This window comes from Protopterus annectens, chromosome 7.part0, assembly GCF_019279795.1.
Source record: "Protopterus annectens isolate FY-2018-M chromosome 7.part0, PAN1.0, whole genome shotgun sequence".
Lineage (NCBI taxonomy): Eukaryota > Metazoa > Chordata > Ceratodontiformes > Protopteridae > Protopterus > Protopterus annectens.
Genome location: NC_056739.1, coordinates 620378654 through 620400218, shown reverse-complemented (window position 1 = coordinate 620400218; position 21565 = coordinate 620378654). Strand labels below are relative to the sequence as shown.

The following is a 21565-nucleotide window of genomic DNA, read 5'->3' as shown; positions in this document are numbered from 1 at the left end:
AAGGTTTACATGCCTGTCTGTCCTCTTAAGTGCAAGAAATTTGGATAAAGCTGAACATACTGGGATTACAAAGATCCAAAATCATGGACAAATTTTAAATATTGCTTTTATAAACTAAAAAAGTTACCAGAACAGCAATTTTTGTATTAGCATGCACTACCTGAAGGATATGAAGACCAAAAATTAAATGCATATCATTATTTAGTGACTTCATTCTTTAATGATTTGCAAGAAAATCATACATTTTTTTTGAGGATCAGACCAAAACGAAGAGGCAAAAATCTGGACATTCTGAGAAAGTCTGGACAGTTGAGAGGTATGGAGGCAGTAACTTTGTTAATCCCTTGTTCCTTAAGAATTAGCTCCTAAGAGGTTGAATGAAATTAACTGAAAGAACATTTTGGCAGTGATTGACTGAGAATATGCAGCCAGACATACAACTGTTGTGGCAGTCTTATTCTTAAATCAATTTAGAGAGGATGGAAAGGTATTATGAAATTATTCCTTTCTTGATTAGCTTAATTGCATTTTTTTCACTGAGCATTTATACTATAGGACCTGTTGAATGTGAACTGTTCAAATGATGATTAGAATGAGCTATGGATAGCGCAGTGCAAGATGCATTTAAGAAATGGCATGCAAAGACATAATCCTAATTTCTTAATAACTGTGGATCTGGGATCACCATACAGTAATACATTCTACATGGTTAGTTAGCTGACAGTACTGGCTTTTTTAAGATCCACCCCCCCCCTCCGACCCAGACTAGCAGGATCCCTTTACCCACATTAAGGTGTATGCTTTTACTGCCCACGTATCCTTTTATTTTCCACTGCTTGAACTGTTTGGAGATTCCAGTGTTTTTTGTATTGCTAGCAGAACATTACAAGAGTAGCACATCTTGAAAGCTGACACTGTAATAATCTGACATTTTTATCTCAACAATGTAATATGTTGCTTTCTTCTTGTAGTATGAAAGTAAGAACAATTAGGAGACAGAAGGCTGACAGCCTTAGAGTTTTCACTCAAAGATTTGAGGAAACTGAGTCATGTCACAGTGTTCTCACTGAGAAACATTCATACTGAAAGAAAAATTGTTTCCCTCATTCTATACAGCACTGGGTAAAATGACATATGAGGGCAACCAGATTAGCTGTTTTTATTTTCTGAAATATTTAGTGCGAGACTAATAAGAACTGCAAATCTTTCTCTCACTCAGGCTAAAGTCTTGGCTGATGGGTAACAGTGACCTTTCTTGTGTGTTACTGGCTGTGGCAGTTTGCTTTCTGTCCATGAGTGTGTACAATGAATGAATGAAATGCGTAGATGACCACTGCACAACTTCATTAGTTGTTTTAATTAATTAAAACATTATTTGTGACAATAATCTTTGCAGTTGCACTTTTTCTCTGAGGATAACTAGTGGTGATTATGGAGAACAGCAGACAGTGTGCAATGATGTGTTTTAAGTATTCTGGTCCTGCAGTTGCAGATAGTCTGGTATTCTTAAGTATCGCAGAGAATTAAAGGTCTGCAGAAGAAGCTTTACTATAGGGTTGGTTGATGGTGTGTTTTGCTAGACGGAGGTATTAAGCTGATATCACTAGGAGGAAGTTTATAATGTATTTTATTGAGGGATGCTTTTATTTATTTATTTAATTTATTTATTTGATATTTGTTGACCGGGTTAGTCTGACTGAGCAGATGCCCTTTTTCAGCAGAGATCCGAGGAGAAAAGCTCCAAATAGAATGTTAAATATAGTAAGTATTAAACCAATTAACATTTGACCAATATATGTCTTGTACATAGTTAGAAAAAGAATTATGCAAAAGTTAGTAAAAATACATTTGGGCAGTGATATGTCACATATTATCAAATTGCAAATCAGTGCAATAGTAAGGCTTAAACTTAGCATTGATGTTACAGAAGAATTGTTTAGCCTATTCACAAAAGGTTTTAAATTTGTACCTAGCCAGACTAGTAACTTGGCACAAGTCATCTTAGATGTGAAAATGTTTATCAGGAAATGAAACCTGGAAAACATGTTTGGTGACAACCCCAACAGGACAGAGAGTAATATACCCAGGAAACTCAGTACCTTCAAACCCCCCCCCCCCATTCATCCCCAATTGAGGAATTTAGAACGTAGTATTGAGAAACAAGTTAGGGATAAAATAAGGTACAGTACTAGTAAATCCAATTTGGAAGTGGCTGAAAAACAACTTTTAACATCCCTATGTGAGGATCCGAACATTAGGATCATGGAACCGGACAAGGGAGGGGGGATCATATTAATGGACAAGATCATATATGATGGCAAAATGTATTCTATTTTGCATGATGTTACTAGATATATTAAAGCATCTATTAAAATAAATATTTTGTATAAAAAGATAGATTTGGCCATCAAAGATCTGTTCAATCAGGGGGTAATAGATCATGACACCTATTTGTATTTGGAACATAGGACTTCTAGGGCACCCTCTATCTTTGGGGTACCCAAAGTCCACAAAGAAGTCCAGGAACCCCCTTTAAGACTCATAGTAGCGTCTGAAGGTTCCAAAATTTCTCCCTTGTCAAAATTCGTGGATTGGAAAATGAAAACTATATGGGGCAAAGATAAATATTTACTGAAAGTTTCCTGGGATTTTCTTAGTAAAATTACCCCAGAGTTAAGTGTACCACACCTTAAATTCATCACTATAGATTTGACTGATCTTTTTTTCTGTTATACCTCACAATGTTGGGCTAGCATGGGTGGAAGAGGCTCTTAGAACTGGGTCAGGAGCCTCCAAAAATATCTAACCCTGGAACTGTTTGAATTAATTTTGAATAACTTTTTGTATTTCATAGGGGAATTATTCAAGCAAGACTCTGGTGTAGCTATGGGAGCAAATTGTGCCCCTACCTATGCGGACATCGTTTTATCTGTGTGGGAGAAAAAATTTATACATCACAGTAAATATGTCCAGTACTGGAATTTATGCACCAGATTCCTGGATGATATTTGTATTTTCTGGATTGGTACTGACCAACAACTAGAAGAATTTATCATGTATTTAAATCAAAGTACTACCTTTTTAAATCTAACCCATCAGGTGACTACCAACCAGGTTAATTATTTGGATGTATCTTTATATACTACTGAAACTTGGTTCAGGTCTACTATATATAGGAAACCTACTTTCTCAAATACATATATCAGGTTTACTAGTGCCTACCCACTATATCAAAAGAAGGGTTTAGTAAAGGGACAGTATGTCTGGGCCTGTCGTATGACATGTGAAGAGGATTTCAAGTGAAAATGTGAAATACTCATTAAAATGTTTTTTAGAAAGAAGTTATCCACTTGAATTAATTATGGATATACAAAAGGTGGTTTGTTTTGGTAGGCAAGGTAAATATAAGCCTATCTTAGGGATGGGAGAAATACATTTTAACTCCCATAAAGATAAGTGAAGTCAGTTTAGGGTATAGCGGAACATTTGCCACAAATTTTAGTACCAATGCTTATGTAGTCAAATATATTGTAGAAAGTGAATGTGTTAAATTTAGTGAATTTACAGATTTATTTAATTTAAAAGGGAAACCAGTCAAAACAGTTTTCAGAAAAGGTTACAATATAAAAAATTCTTTGGAAAATGTAAAACATCCTTTAGTATGTTCTAGTAAATCAAGGGGCACCTATAAATGGGGTTGGAGGGAAGAGTGTAGTAAGTGGTAGGGCCTGGATTGGGATGAATATCCCTGGAGAGAAGCAAGTTAAATATAAAGGACTTTGGGCTAGAGAGGGGAAGCTTAGCATAAAAATGATTTGGATTTAAGTTTGGGCGGTAAAGTGAGCTGAGGGGAAAGTTTGTTGTTGTGTAGATAGGTAATATGATGAGAGAAAAGAGTGTGTGTAATAGGGAAGGAGTAGGATGTTGAGGAATGATAATGTGGGTATGGGAGGGTAGGGCCCTGGTAGATGTACTTTAGAGAGTGATGGTAGGATGTGGAGGTTAAGAGAAGAGTAAGTAGTGTTGTAGATAGCAGTAGATGTCGCATTTTGTCTAGAAGGATGTGTTGTAGATAGATGGAGTGTAGTGTATTTAGGAGGGGTTATGTAAAGTATATTTTGTTAGAGTAGTAAGAGTTAAGGAAAGAGGTAGATAACAGTACAGATAGATTGGGAGAGGGATTTGAGAGATTATGAGAAGATGTAATGGGATCCTATCTCGCCTACATTCATGACAGATGGGTTCGGAGCCGATCCATCGGCTCCGACTCGGCAACTAATACACTAGCACGAAGTCTCTCATTGGCTGGGCTACTCCCTATCCCAGGATGCACTACACCTGCTTCCCCTGATCTCGTTTGCCGCTTTACAAGCTGGACGTGGTCTCGACTTGGCTGGAGCTAAGTGGTTTCCTTTACCCTTTTACTGGTTTTTGACCTTAGGGTTTTCTTCTGAATTTGATAAAAAACAGCTGTTTTAACAGCTATTCTCTGTATTTTGTGTGTTTGTTAACTTTTTGGGTGTGAAGTGATTTACGGATACTTCTTTTTCGTTGTCGGGCAAGGCCCGTTTAAGTTAGAGGGCCTTTGCCCTACCTGTGAAAGTCTGTATCATTATTTTTCTCCGGGCAAAGCCTGTTTAAGTTAGAGGGCCTTTGCCCGTTGTTGTTGTTGTGCGTGCTTACTGTGTTTCTCTTGTGAGGTAAATCTCCCTCTCAAGAGCTCGTGCCTTGTTTTCTCGCGCTCTATAGTTGGCGCTAATTTTTTGATATTAGACACTGCTTTTCTTATTGTAAAATATGTCAAAAGAGCAAAAGTCAGGATTTAAAAAATGCACTCGGTGCAAGTACAAAATGTCTATTACAGACAGTCACTCGATTTGCGTGTATTGTTTAGGGCCTAAACATCTACAGGAGACATGTAGTGTATGTCATGCCTTCTCTTCTAGGGTTCTTCAAGAGCGCAAAATAAACTGATCTTGAAGGGTCTTATTAAGCCCTCTTTCGAGGAAGCTTTGGATCCTCCTATTACCTCCAAAAAGAAAAGATCGTTGGCTCCGACAAGTCCGTCGTTGCCGACTTCTAAAAAGACAAAATTGACCTCTTCTTCCTCGGCTCCACCGACTTCGGGGCCGAGGGTCGAAGGGTCTGCCTCGATACCTCTTACTTCGGCTCCATTGCCTTCGGAGCCGCAAGTGGGAGTATCGAGAGGTGAATCACCTCCATCGGTTCCAATGGCTTCGGAGCCGGTGGAAGTGTGCAGCTCAGACTCTTCCCCCTCGGCTCCGAAGAAGGCTCCTTCGGTGCCGATGGTGGTCCATGCTGTGGTGGAGTCGGCGCCGATAGCATTGGAGCCATTTCAGAGCCGGTCCCCTTCTCCCTCGGAGCCGAGAGGAAAGTCTTCTCGATTGTCTACCTCCTCTAAATCCTCGAGACTTTCAGATTCGGACCTGGATAGGGTTTTACAGAGGCTTTTCCAATCTCCAGTGTTTACTAAAATGGTCTCGGCTCCAGCACAGTTTGCTTCGGAGCCGATCCCTCCTCCAACACATTTGATTCCTCCTCCAACCCCTTCGGAGCCGTTGGAGCCGGTGGTGGTGGAGCAATGTGGAGCCATACGGTCGGAGCAGAGACCCCTTTCAGGCCTCTCGGTTCCGACTGTGCTTCCTACCCTGTCCTCCGGTTCAGAGTTTGGCACTGCGACTTCTTCAGCCGGAGCCGAAGGGAACACTTTAGGTTTGGGTGCTTTGGTACCTAGTCTTTCTCTTGGAGCATCGGCTGCTGGAATTCCTGGTGCCATCGTGGCCTCTAGACCAGCGACCTCCTTGGATTCTGGAGGTCCGGCCTTTGAGGTCATGAGGAGCGCGCTAGCCATGTCTTTGCCGGTTCAACAAGATTCTACCTCACCGTCCCTAAAATTGGAGACTGGTGCCTCTGTTGTGTTGCAGCCCCCCGGCAGCGGGGCCCCAGGGCCTGAGGATACCCCCATCGGTGGTTCCCTTCTTCCGGGTGGTCCGTCCGAATCTGCTTCGGACGAGCCACCAAGGAAGAAATTGTGTAAGAGGAAGCACGTAGACTCCCAAGATGAGTCTGTTACATCGGATACTGACCTCGATGACGCAGAAGGGTCTCCCAAATCATCTTCGGATGATATCTCTTTCTCAGACATCTTGGAGATTCTGAGACAGAGAGGTGACTGGCAAGCCAAAACCCCTTCAGCTGAGGAGTCAGTCTTCCTCAAGGCCTTTGGGGCCCAGCCTTCCGCCTCCTGGGTGTCTCCGCCCTTTGATGAACTCCTTGATTTGGTTTCTCGAAGGGTGTGGGAACACCCTGATTCTGTGGAACCAGTGCCTGCGAGGCCCAATAAATTTTTGTCAGCCCCCCCCCAGAAGGAGTTTCTCACAAAGGGTGTGCCTGTAGATGCTTTGGTGGTGGCTTCTGCCACACAGCAGGACGTGGCAGAGGCTTCGACGTCTATTCATCCTCCTAATAAGGATTCTAGGAGCATGGATAGGTACGGAAGCGCATCTCTTCAGCGGCCTTTGCCTTACGGTCGCTAAACTACTTATGTCATTTTACGAGGCTCCAAAGGGATCTTCTCAAAGAGCTAAATGACTCTCTTGTTGGTAACCTACCTGAGGCGCTGGCCCCGACTGTTGGTGCACAGATGACTACCCTCTTTTCTATTGTTAACTCGTCCATGAGGTTCATTTCATATGCAGCCGAAGGGGCGAGTAGAGCAGCGGGAACAGGCATTGCCCTCAGGAGACAAGCCTGGTTACGCTTGTGTTCGTTCGCGGAGGCCTTCAAGTCTTCCTTCGCCGACGCCCCTTTTGATGGGTCATCTTTGTTTGGAAATCACACAAGGAATGCTGAGAACAAATCACTTTATGACGCAAAGCTTTCGGGTATAAACCCTTTCTCAATACTAAATACATACATTTACACAAAGCAACTGCTTTTATACAGGCCTAGTAGTCATGTGACTGCAGCCAAAGTCACATGACCTATTCAAATGTGCAATTTAAAAAATTATTTAAAGAAACATACTGCAAAAAAGCATTTGTCAAAAAAGCATTTGTCAATAAAAAATGGTTACACATATGCATATATATGATCAAATTTCATAACAATATAAATCTAATTCTAGCACATAAATATACTTAATCATAAGAATATAAAAATATAAAAATGTATATATATACCTATATGTTTAATACAAACTCTAGAAACATTAAAACATAGGTGTACACATGCATGTACACAACAAATGCACACATTAACATCAATGTATAAACATACTAATAACTCTAAATCTAAATGTATGTCTGTCCCCACAAGTCTCAATATGCTTATACAAGGCATTCTGAGTATACTGCCTCCTGATTTCCGACTTGTGTTCAATAATCCTGTCCTTGAGTCTACGTGTAGTCTTACCAATGTAGTATGCAGGACATACATTCTGTACATTTAGATTTAGAGTTATTGATTTGGTGATTCCCTCACTTAGATGTGGTGATATTAATAATTTTCTTGAAACTAAAGAATATCAATGGATAGTACGTTTGGGAGCTGATAGTCCTCTTGGCCTTAACAGTACAGTAAGCATTAAACCCATTCTTGTTGGATTACAACGTAGGTTGAAATGATGTTTTTATTAACTTGTGCACATTAGTATGTTTATACATTGATGTTAATGTGTGCATTTGTTGTGTACATGTATGTGTACACCTATGTTTTAATGTTTCTAGAGTTTGTATTAAACATATAGGTATATATATACATTTTTATATTTTTATATTCTTATGATTAAGTATATTTATGTGCTAGAATTAGATTTATATTGTTATGAAATTTGATCATATATATGCATATGTGTAACCATTTTTATTGACAAATGCTTTTTTGACAAATGCTTTTTCGCAGTATGTTTCTTTAAATAATTTTTTAAATTGCACATTTGAATAGGTCATGTGACTTTGGCTGCAGTCACATGACTACTAGGCCTGTATAAAAGCAGTTGCTTTGTGTAAATGTATGTATTTAGTATTGAGAAAGGGTTTATACCCGAAAGCTTTGCGTCATAAAGTGATTTGTTCTCAGCATTCCTTGTGTGATTTTGGATCTTTTTGCAGTTTGTCTTTCTATCATCTTTGTTTGGACCCAAGGTGAAGGACACACTAACTCGGTGCGAGCAGGAGGGCAAGACTTTGACTGCCGTTGGGGCCCGATTTTTCGCTCCTTCTAGGCCTTACCCCAAGGCTGGGAGAGGAGGGAAAATGTGGTTTAGAAAATCTCAGAAGTCTTTCCCTACTCCACCCAGTGATTCCCCCTCCAGAGGCAGGGGGGGGGGATTTTGGAAGACGCCGCCCCAGAGGTGGCAGAGGCCCCCGTAACTCTGGAGACCGCGATTCCTTTCGTGGTTCTTCATACAACCAGCGTTCCTCAGTTGTTGCCCGACTGTGCAACTCCGGAGCCAGTCGGGGGTCGCTTTGCGGCGCACCCACAAGCTTGGGAATCCATAACAAGTGATCAGTGGGTGCTTCGCATTATTACCGGAGGATATATCATCCCCTTCAACAAACCCCCCCTTTCTTTAAGGGAAATCCCGGACGTACCACCCAGTCAGCGGGATCAGGCAGCATTAGAAGTTTCAAAGCTGCTAAAAAAAAGAGCCATCCAGCCTGTCCCCATCGGCCAGATCGGATCAGGAACTTACTCAAAATTATTTTTGGTACCAAAAAAGACAGGGGACTTCAGGCCCATTTTGGACCTCAGTTCATTGAATCGCTTTAGAAAGAAGTCCAAATTCCGAATGGTCACTCTTCAATCTATTCTTCCTTTGCTGGAAAAAGATGCATGGATGTGCTCCATAGATCTCCAGGACGCTTACTATCACATTCCCATAGCTCAAGAGTCCAGGAGACATTTACGCTTCCGCCTCGGAGTCAGTCATTTCCAATTCCGAGCACTGCCCTTTGGTCTCACCACAGCCCCCAGGGTGTTCACCAAGTGTCTGGCAGTGGTAACTGCTCACCTGAGAAGTCTGGGATTCCAGGTGTTTCCTTATCTAGACGACTGGCTCCTTACTGCCACCTCCGAGCATCTACTGCTCCAAGCGCTCAGAGCCACGTTCACCTTGGGCCGTTTCTTGGGGATCACATTCAATTTACAAAAGTCTGTACTACAGCCTTCTCAGCGTATTACTTTTATAGGCGCAGACTTAGACACAAAAAGAATGCGCGCCTTTTTACCGGCAGCAAGAATTCAGATCTTACAAGATCAAGTCAAATCCTGTCTCCACCTACAAAGAGCCCCGGCCCATCGGATCCTACAACTATTGGGCTCGATGGCGTCGACCATACTTCTAGTTCCCTTAGCCAGACTTCACATGCGAATTCTACAATGGCTACTGTCGGTTCAATGGTCTTATCAGGAACTTCCCTTGAACCACTTAATCATAATCACGGAAAGTTGCCGTCGAGATCTGCATTGGTGGCTTCTCCAATCAAATCTCGACCAGGGGCGACCCTTTATACCTCAACGTCCCGTTGCCACTGTGACTACGGACGCCTCCCAGGTAGGGTGGGGGGGTCATTACCTGGACAGGTCGGTCAAAGGCACATGGCAGATCCAGGAAACGCATCTGCATATCAATGTCCTTGAGATGAGAGCGGTACTATTGGTACTTCAAGCTCTCCATCACGCTGTCCCACAGGGCCCGATTTCTATCCTATCCGACAAAATGTCGGTGGTGTGGTACATAAACAAGCAAGGTGGAACCAGGTCTTACCCATATTGCAGAAAAGCCATGAGACTTTGGCACTGGGCGGTAGCTACCAACCGCTTTCTAATGGCAACGCACATACCAGGGAAGTCCAATGTGATTGCGGACAGATTAAGCAGGACCATTCTTTTACCCCACGAGTGGTCCCTCAACCAGGGTATAGCTGCGAAGATCTTCGACAGATGGGGTCTTCCTTGCTGCGACCTGTTTGCCAGCCCTCACAATGCGAAATGCAGAGAGTTCTTCACACTGTTCCCTTCTCAGGGACAGATTCCCAGGGACGCTCTGACTCACATTTGGCCCCCTGGTCTTCTCTACGCCTTCCCTCCGTTCCCCCTCTTACCGAGGGTGATACAGAAGGACATTTACATGGAGAGCGAGATGATTTTGATTGCCCCACACTGGCCTCGTCAAGTTTGGTTTCCTTTCCTAAAGAGGCATGCGATAGAAGGTCCATGGTTTCTGGATCCGGTGCCAGACCTGTTGACTCATCAGTCAGGACGGCTTCATCCGTCTCTCAGGTCCCTGAAGTTGGCAGCATGGTTACTCCACTTCCATCCTTAGTCCGAGACAATGCTCTCTCGCCGGACGTGGTCCACATACTGTCTTCTTCTCATAAACCTTCTACCATCAAACTTTATTCCAGTAAATGGAAAAGGTTTGCCTTCTGGGCTCAAGAACAGGGTATAGATCCTCTCACTGCACCAGTTTCGGAGGTTCTGAATTTTCTGGCCTCCCTTTTTCAGTCGGGCTCTTCAGTTTCTACTATTAAGGTTCAGCTAGCGGCCATCTCTAATTTTCATGCTTCATTTGAACCTTCATTGATGTCTCACAAACTTTGTAAGGCTTTCCTTAAAGGGGCTTGGCTCCTTAGGCCTCCTTTATCTCATCCTGTCCCCCCTTGGGATTTGAATATGGTTCTTGCTGCCCTAACTGCCCGTCCTTTCGAACCAGCTGCTACCTGTGATTTAAAATTTCTGTCTTGGAAAACGGCCTTTTTAGTAGCCATAACGTCTGCCAGGCGAGTTTCAGAACTTCAAGCTCTTTGTTCTGATCCTCCCTATTTGATTTTTCACAAGCATAGAGTTTCATTGAAATTAAACCCTGCATTTATACCAAACGTGGCCTCCTCTTTTTGTATTCAACAAACTATAGAACTCCCTGTCTTTTTTCCAGAGTTCTCTAATAACGCAGAATATACTTCGCATCAATTGGACGTACATAGACAACTGCGTTTTTATTTGAATAGAACCGCTCCAACGCGGAAATCTAATCAATTGTTTGTTTCCTTTGCAGTGAACAAATTGGGTCAACCAGTAACAAAAACCTCCATATCTAAATGGATTAAAGATTGTATCATATTTATTTATTCACAGGCTAACAAAGACCTCCCCTTTCCAGTCAAGGCTCATTCTACCAGGGCAATGGCTACTTCCGTAGCTTTTCACTCCAAGTTATCAATAGATGATATTTGTGCTGCAGCAACCTGGACTTCTCCGCACACGTTCATTTCTCATTACAAATTGGATGTGGTTTCTCGAGGCAGAGCTTCCTTTGGTTCCACAGTTCTCAGGAGTGTGTTCCAATGAGCCACCCGGGATGTAGGTGCTAGGGACGCTGTCCCATCTGTCATGAATGTAGGCGAGATAGGATCCCATTACATCTTTTAGTTATGTACTTACCATAACTTCGGATGTATGGGATCCATCTCGCCTACATTCATAAGTACCCACCCTCCCTCCCCCTTCCATTTGGATTTAGAGGAGCTGTAGCCCTTGTTTCTTGGCGTTCTTTCTTGAAGAACTTTAGTTGGTTATAGTGACTACTAGTTTTTTCTGTGTTTGCATGGATGTATGAAAGCGAACAAACAAGATCTGGGGAAGCAGGTGTAGTGCATCCTGGGATATGGAGTAGCCCAGCCAATGAGAGACTTCGTGCTAGTGTATTAGTTGCCGAGTCGGAGCCGATGGATCGGCTCCGAACCCATCTGTCATGAATGTAGGCGAGATGGATCCCATACATCCGAAGTTATGGTAAGTACATAACTAAAAGTTAGTGGTGATGGGAAGGTTTGCAGGAAGAGGGGGTGGGGAAAGGACTGAGCCTTGTGGGATGCCACTTGTAACTGGTTTAGAGTCTGACATGGCACCTGCAATTCTGACCATGTGGGTTCTATCCCTGAGCCAGTTTGTAACCCATCTTGTGACATAGGGGTTGATATTTAAGCTGGTGAGCTTATTTATGATGCCTGAGTGGGGTATTGTGTCGAAGGCTTTTGCGAGGTCCAGGTAGGCTTTGTGGACTACCTTCCCTTCATCTATGGCCTTGGCGACCGTTTCAAAGAAGTCGACCAGGTTCAAGAGGAAAGATCTACCCTTAAAGCCGAATTGGGTAGGATCCAGTGTTTGGTGGTTCCCAATGTCTTTGTTTATGAGTTCCATAATGATACGCTCCATAGCTTTGCAGACCAGGCTAGTCAGGCTTATAGGGCGATAGTTTCCGGGGTCCGTTGTGGCACCACCTTTGTGGAGTGGGACCACTGTTGCTGTATGCCATTCCTTGAGTACATATCCTGTAGTAAGGCTGAGATTGAACAGTGACTTTATGTGAGGGTTCAGTTCTTCTTGCAGCTCATGTAAGCCGCATCCCGGGACACCGTCCGGTCCCATTGATGCTGTGTTTTTTGCTTTGGAGAGGGCAGCTCTCACCTGTGCATCTGTGATGTCAGGGAGGCTACACTCTGTTGGGATAGACATTTGTTCTTTGGGGGGGGAGTTTGCACTGAACCTGTCTGCCAGGATGTTGGCAATGTCTGTGGGTTCAGTGTATTTTTTGTCATTTTGCACTAACAAAGAGCATATCTGGGAGTTGCCACCCAGGTTCCTGACATAACTAAAGAAGGCCTTGTGATTATCTTTAGCGTCTTGTGGAATTTTTCTTTCGAAGCTGGCCTTAGATGATTTTATGAGGGATCGTAGTTTTTTTGCTAGTACTGATCAGAGATGCCTTCCCTTTTTGGGATTTTGCTCTGTCATGTAGTAGCTTTCTCCTTCTGTTGTATAGCTTATTTATGGCTGGGGTCCAACAGACAGGTCTCCTGCCTTTGGAGGAGTGAGTCTTGGTTTTATTTGGGATAGCATGATCCATGCATTCCTGTAGGTGTCCATAGAATGCGTTTGTAAAGGATTCTGCAGTTTGGGCCGTATTTTCCACTGGCCCGGGGGCTTTGAAGGATTCCACCTCAGTTTTGAGAAGTGTGAACTTTGCTTTTGAGAAGTTCTTCACTGTGGTTTCCTTGGCTAGGGGTGGGGATGGGATATGGATGTCCAGTGAGATTAATTTATGGTCAGATCTTACCAATGAGGGGTATACCTGTGGTATGGAACATAGAGTCCCCATGTTGGTGACGATCAGGTCCAATATGTTTTCCCCTCTTGTGGGAGTGGTGACCAGTTGTTCCATAGCATTTGAGTTTATAAATTCTAGGAACTGTTGGGCGAGGGTGTTGGGGCTTGAGTAGTACTCCCAGTCTATGTTTGGGTAGTTGAAGTCGCTCAGTATAATGGCGTTTGGAGAGACCTTCATATTCTCCAGTGTTCTCAGGAAAGCCAAGTAGGGTTCCTGAGTTTGGGAGGGTGGTCTGTAGCAGGCTACAAACTGAAAGGCAGTTTTGCCCACTGTTGGTTGCACATGGATGGTCTCCGATGCTTCATGTAGTGCCACTAACCTGGAGGTGTGGGTATCTTTGATGAATATGGATACTCCCCCTCCTTTTGTGGTTCGGTCCTAGTTTTGGGGCCGAAAAGCATGGTATGAGGTATAACCTGGTAGTGCTGGGGTGTTCTTGGGAGCCTTGAACCAGGTTTCTGTTACTGCACAGATATCGATATTCTCCATACCGAGGAGAACCTCGAGTTCATGCATCTTGAGGTTTAGACTTGTGGCATTGAGCAGCATTACCCTTAGTTTCTTTTTCCTTGTGTTGTCTATGGAGGTGGGTTTGTCTTTTGAGCCTTGCCTAAAAAAGGCACTATGGGGGTGGCAAGAGCCTTAGCCAGTATTCGAAAGCCCAGGGGTGACAGGTGCAAGCCATCCCTAGCGAAGCAATGTGGCTTGTCGAGCATGTCATTCCAGGCTGACAGACACTGGATCCTCTTTGAATGACACCAATACTTTAGCCAATTGTTAAAATTGATCATTTTGTCTTTATACTGTGGCATCATTCTTGGTGAGGGTAAGATGCTACTCAAGGTCAGGGTCATATTGGCCTTGGCTACATGATCAGAGAGCTCCTCTATGTCTCTCTTCATGTAGTCAAGGGAGGTACGTCTCAAGTCATTCACACCAGCATGGACAATGACGGAGTCATATTTGTACATGCTTTGGAGTGACCTGAGTGCTTGTGTTATGTGGCGGATCCTGACACCCGACAGGCAGCTTACAGTGACCTTCTCCTTGTTCAGCCTGGTGAGTGGGACGTCAGTGTGTTTGACAACAGAGTCACCTATTACAAATGTATTAGGTGTGTTGTTTAGCCTTAAGGGCTGTGACTGTGTGGCACACTGACTTTGTGAACTATGTGATATGTGGGTATTGTTGTGGGGTAGCGGTTGCTTGGATGTCTGCTTTGGAGGTCTCTGCTGCTTGGGCAGATTTTTATTTAGAGCCTCCGAGTATGTTTTTGTGTATTTGGTTTGCTGTTGCGATAGGTATATTTGAGACTGGATATGTGGTGTGTGTGGTTACCTTCTCCTCCTGACTGACTGTGCCAGTACTGGGTTGAGAGAGCTCAGCCTCCAGTTGGGCTATATAGTTGATCTCTCACATATATTTGAGCTTGTTAGGAGGAGGAGAAGGTGGTCTGTGTACATAAGGCAGTTGTAACATTGCCTCAAGATTCCCAGATTCACCAGCTGGACTGGAGAGTAAACCTGAAACTGACTTTTGGACATGCCAGAATAGTAAAAGGAACTACTTTTTGACTGATCAAAAAGGACCAATAGGGAGCCAAGTACTTAAAGGGAGTATAAGAGGGTGTAGTGCTTTAGTTTATTAGTGCTTACTTACAAGATTACTTGTACGAGCAACTGCAGGGCTTTAGAATGAAAATAGAGTGCTTACTTTGAGATTTAGAACAGTTAAGATATAACAAAGTTCTGCTACCGTCCAAAGGTACACGTCCCAGAGAAGAAGAAAAAATACTCAAAGAAAAAAGACTGGACACGACCACCACACTGTATGTAAAATCCAAATTTAATAAAAATAAGCGCTTTCACATGCTACACCGGCATGCTTCTTCAGATTTATCCCACATTTTCTCAAAAGACATTTAAATAACAGCAACCCAATTAAATGATTGAATATTTAAAACAAACGCATTGGTGCATATATGTAAGCACAATTTAAATAAATACACATCATCAAAATTAACTATAAGCAATGTAAAAATGAAACATTGCAACATAAAACTCTAGAAACATAAGACTCTAAAAACATATATACTACCTTAACTACTGAGTTGTTCATCAGAACTGGTGGAATAAAATCTTAGGAACATACTATCCTAGTATATCAAATACATTTGAAACACATTTAAAGCACATTTGAAACACTATAACTAATGCATCAAACACATCCTAACAGTAAAATATCAATTAAATACTTATATGTATATAAAAACATATACTTATCATAAATGTAATTCATATTCAAGTACTTAAAGGGAGTATAAGAGGGGGTGTAGTGCTTTAGTTTATTAGTGCTTACTTAGATGATTACTTATACGAGCAACTGCAGGGCTTTAGAATGAAAATAGAGTGCTTACTTTGAGATTTAGAACAGTTCTAAGGGAAAAAGTGAAGAGCAGACTGTGGAGCCGGGAATAGTTTAACCCATTTAAGCGGCGCTGCGCTATGCGCAAAATCGTGCAAAACTGCGCAAATGTGGGTTTTAAAGCAGGGAAACTGAAAGAGATAGGAATTGATGCAAAACGGCCAATAAGCTACTAGTTTCAGGGCTGAGACCACTCCTCCAGTGACAGATAGGCTGTTCAAAGCTCCCCACTCTCACTGGTGAACAGAGAAGCTTCCTCCTATCCAAGTAAGGATATGGGCAACACAGGAAACTATACCACAGTCCGGAATTCAGCAAAACCTGAAATCTGGACTAATCTGGTTTAGCAAAGGTGGGAAAAGAGAATATTTTTTTTTCTTTTCAGGAAATGGCAGAAAAACACACAGAGAATACTGTAAATGCTATAAACAGGTAGCCCACTTTAGTGGGTAGCCTACAACAGTTATACAATACAAAAACGACTTAAAGTGATATAAAACAAGTGCAAACATTGTAAAAAGCAGAAGGCAAATGCAATTTAAACTTTTTAAAGCACAGATCAGTTAGAAATTGGCTTTTTAGGTGGGAAAAGGCAGTCTGAGCAAAAAAACAGAGAGAAAAATACTTAAATCTGGAAAAGTCTCTCTTGGGTCTCTCTGTTGCCTGTATCACTGCAGGACACCACGAGGAGCTGTGCGGAGTTGTATACAATAACAAACTTTTTAAATCACAGATTCGCTAAAAAAACTGGCGTTTTAGGCAGAATTAGTTAAGACAGCAAGAAAAGCAGACAAGTGATACTTAATCACTCCAAAGTCACTCTTTTGTCTCTCTGCTGCTGTAGACTCTGCAGAACACCTGGAAGGCATATATATATATATATATATATATATATATATATATATATATATATATATATATATATATATATATATATATATATATGTATATATATATATAGATATGTATGCATTTATATATATGTATGCATGTATGTGTGTATATATATATATATATATATATATATATATATATATATATATATATATACATATATATATATATATATATATATATATATATATATATATATATGTATGCATATATATATATATATATATATATATATATATATATATATATATATATATATATATGTATGCATGTATATATATGTATGCATGTATGTGTGTGTGTATATATATATATATATATATATATATATATATATGTATAGATGTATATGTATGTGGGTGTGTGTGTATGTGTATATATATATATATATATATATATATATATATATATATATATGCATATTGTGTGTGTACTATATGGGCAGACTAAAACAACTCCAACTTTTCTCTGTCTCATATTACCTACTTAGAGGCGATCTCTGCTTGACTTACAAAGCCATGTCTGACCCAGATATGTTAGAAATGATATATCTAAAGAAATCCCAATCTCTCCACACCACACACTCCAGAGACTTCAACCTCATTACCACAATCACCAGGACATGCTGAAGGGACAGGTTCATAAACCACAGACTGCCCATGTTATGGAATAGACTCCTCATACATGTCAAGCAGAGCACCTCATTGGCCGTCTTCAGGAGAAATAATGATGCCAGGGTATTCCTAGGGGCTAGGCTTGTAAAGGCCCCGGGGCCATTAGCATAGTACACACATGAACATATATATATATGTATAAATATAATATATATATATATATATATATATATATATATATATATATATATATATATAGGTTTACTATCAAATTGTCGATCCCGTTTTGTGCGACGCGCATTGCCCGAACGCGGAACTGCGAACATCACTACACCGACGCCCAGATGTGCGAACGGCAAAATCTCGCACCCATCCGACCCATGGCAGCATGGGTGAGGAGGTGTTGCGCGGCCGGTAATGTCGATCGTCGGAGTTTCGCGGTTTTGGTTCGCTATCGAAACGGTTTCGGTGTTTCGGTTCGCGCAAACGCGTCGATGGGGTCGCCGTTCGCACGGAGTGCATTCGAACATTTAATAGTAAACCATATATATATATATATATATATATATATATATATATATATATATATATATATATAGGTCTACTTCATAATATTGATATTTCTTAATGTTGAATTTCATAACATTAAAACCAAAACAGCTAAATCCCAAAACATTGAAAACTCAGAACATTGAATGTGTGCTTCATAACATTGAAGACTACTATGCATTTGTAAATAACTTGCTTTCCACCTATAACAGCACCTAACTAACAAACTTTCTACTACGTTTCTGCAGGGGGGCAAGCCTCCCTGCACCCACCATGTGGGTGTCTGTGCCCCCCCACACTCCCCGTAAATTAAATATGTGCACTCCAAGATCGCACTACAGTGGAAAAAGTTTATTTCCTGACCTCACTGTATCGCATGAGGTTAGGAAATTAACTTTTTTTGTTATTCTTAACATGAATGTAAGAAGTGTAGTCAGTAAGACACACAACTACATGCCATTCTTTTACAATACTCTGCTGATGACATAACTATTGCACAAACCTGGCTCGAGCCACAGATAAACAGCAGTGAAATAGTTCCACCTGGATGTAACATGCACAGGCTTGATAGAAAAAGTAAATGTGGAGGAGGTGTATTCATAATCTACAAAAACAATCTAAAATTAGAACATATAATACCAACATCCCCAGATTTTCACAAAGCTGAAATACTTCTCAAACTAAAGCTCAAGAAATTTATTACCATAATAGGTATATACATCCCTCCTAATAATAACCTTACTCTACTTGGACATTCTGCACTCCCTGTCCTTAACATTTCCACTAGAAACAATAGCAATAGGAGACTTTAATTTTGATTTGGCTACATGTGACTCTGACTGCCGCACTAACTTCATTAACTTGTCTAACTTTACCCAGGTCATTCAGTCAGCAACCCGAATTGACAAAACCTTCAAAAAATAATCTGTCTTCTATTGGATCTTAATTAACAAAACCTCTCTGTCCTTCCTGTCAGTCTGTCTCCCTGATGGCCTTAGTGACCCCTTTCCCACATATCTTTATAGACCATCTTCACCCTCTAAAGCAATATCACCTGCCAGCAAATTCACAACAAGAAACACTTGAACATTCAATCCGTTCTCACTATCCTATGTAACTGTAACTAGACCCCACTTGAAACAATACCCTTGGACAGAGCCATAGACTGTTTTAATTTCACTTCCCTTGATATTAATAAATTAGCATCCTTAGGAACCATAAGAGGGAAATCTAACTGTGCACCATGGCTAACTAAAAACACAGGACACCTACTGAAATTAAGAGACAAAGCCTGGTCACACTGGCGCACCACCAAATCCCAAGATAACCTAGTCAAATACCGACAGCTTACAAACAAAGCAAAAACGCAAATCATATTAGACAAAAAAGCTTATACTGACTCACAAAAAAATAAAATAAATAAATAAACATTTTGATCCTCCATTAAAAACTCCTCCAGCCTGGCCAACAAACACCACCCCATCTGTCTCCAGTAACAAAGATAGCATTACCTCACAATTTAACACCTTCTTTACAAACTTTATCCTCTCACTAACTAATAACCATAGCAATACCCCTCCAACCATCCCACTCCCATCCAACGAAACCAAGAACTTAATCTCCTTCAAGTTTATCCAAATCAATACCATTAAGAAATTACTCGGTAAACTTAAAACAAGAACCCTTGCTGCTGATAAACTACCTACCAAATTCCTTACAATAGCCACAAATGCCATCACCTACCCTATATCCATCCTCATGAATCACTCAGTAACTGAAAACTACATACCAGCACTCTGGGAAATAGATCACATCATCCCACTGCATAAAGGTGGGAACTCTGTAGAGCTCTCCAAGTATCAACCCATAGCTATCTGGTCATCACTTTCCAAAATCCTAGAAAAATGTATACACACCCAGCTTATGGACTACCTTCTTTCACATAATCTTTTATGTAACACACAACATGATTTTTGCCCAAATCACAGCACCACAACAGCTCCTAAACTATACTAACGCAATAAATTAATTCATAAATGATGGCAAACTTGTCTCTTCCATCTTCTTAGACCTTTCAAAAGCCTTTGATACCATGCCCCATCAGAAACTCCTCACAGAGCTGTCTAGATGCAGACTTAGTCACTCATCATTTGCCTGATTTCACAGCTACCTAACCAGTAGCAGGCTGTTATATGGCAGCAAGAACTGTCACCCCTCCTTCCTGTCAGCATGAGGGTACCACAGGGTTCAGTTCTTGGACCTGTGTTCTTCACTATTTTTACAAATAAACGTCACAGTTCCGTCACTGCAAGAAGTCAAAGTAGCCATACAGTAGTCTTTTACTGCTGTAGAATCTTGGTTAACAGACTCTCAGCTAATACTTAACCTAAGTAAAACTAAAATTATTTTCCCCTTGTAAACCCCTTGACTCCTCATCCTTGTTCCAAGTATATTCCTCCAACAATACTACAATAGCTACAGTATCACAAGCAAAATGATGAGGCATCATAGACAACAAAATGAAATTTGACATAAACCTAGCTCATATAATCAAAAAAACACATATGAAGTTAGACTCACTTTACAGAATCAAAGCAGTTCTAACCGGCAATACAAGACAGGCTATTGCTAGAACTCATCTGATTTTCTACCCTTCTATATGCTTCCCCGATTTTCACCAACTTAAATAAAACAGATGTAGCAAGACTCGAAACCTGCTACAATAAAATAGCAAAATTTGCTGAGATAAACACAGGACATCCACTGAAGAATTCACAGCTAACAGGCGGTGTGTGAGAAGAAGAGGTAGAGACATGTGCCATCCTGCCAAAGGTAGGATATATGTAGTAAAAACATGGGGTCCAAGATGACATGCTGTGGTAGTACACAGATTCATGGGTATGAAGATGATGATTTAATATCAGAAATTAATCTTTGAACATCTGTAGAGGTAGGAGATGAGCCACTTCAGTATGTCTTTGGAGTAACAGTGTTACTTGTCTATTTGAACAGGAGCCTGTAATCAGCCATGTCAAAGACAAATGAAAAATCAAGGAAAACTGAAACAGAATATGATTTCACCCAGCTTCATGAGTAGGCTTTGCCACAGATGTATCCAAAATGTCATCATATATATATGTGATGTTTCAAGCAAACCACTGAAAAATCAAAACTGACTCCCACATTAATGAAGCATTTTTTGCAGGGGAGCTTCCCCTTCTTTGCCCTCTGCACTTTGTTTCCTGTCATTGAGATAGCTTTACTATGTAGTAAGGAAACTTCTCCAAGATACTAATCTTGAATTTAGAACTTAACAAAGGAGCTTACACTTCAGTGCTCCCATAAGTGGATGTCATAAATAAGTGCAGTGAAATTTTGCCTTTTTTCAAGTCTCTCCACATTGAGTTAATTGAAAACCATCTATTAAAGACTACCTTATTACAGTGTTCTGCCTCAAATTCAGACTGAAATGGGTCATAGACATTACATTCCTTAAACTGGGAATCCAGTGACAATCCACATCCCTAGAATCCTTAATAGTGGATAGAAGAGTTAACATGGGAAGGTAGCTCTGATGATTGTTAGGACATAAGACTCCATTTTTTAAGAAATGGGATAATTAATGCCTTCTTTTAGTTTAGATAAAAGAATGACAAATCTGAAAGAAAGCATGACCCAGAAGCTCTAAACAAGGTATAGTCAGTATGTTATGGAAAGAGTTGAGCCCACACCATACGTATCACTTAATAGAAACCAGAGATGTGAAGTACACACTTAATGAGGTAATGTAAATGCATTACAGTAACAAAGAACAGCAGCTTTAGTTTGTCACGATCACCCATCTGTTATCCATTGGGAGGTTTCTCTGATCTGATTGATGAACTAACTGGAA

The 21565-nt window shown here is 41.0% G+C and overlaps 1 protein-coding gene across 1 annotated transcript in view; it reads left to right on the top strand.

Annotated features, from left to right (window-relative positions):
• The window catches only part of VPS13C (vacuolar protein sorting 13 homolog C), a 6956796-nt gene that overhangs the window by 5830498 nt on the left and 1104733 nt on the right, over window positions 1–21565 (top strand). The window lies entirely within an intron of this gene.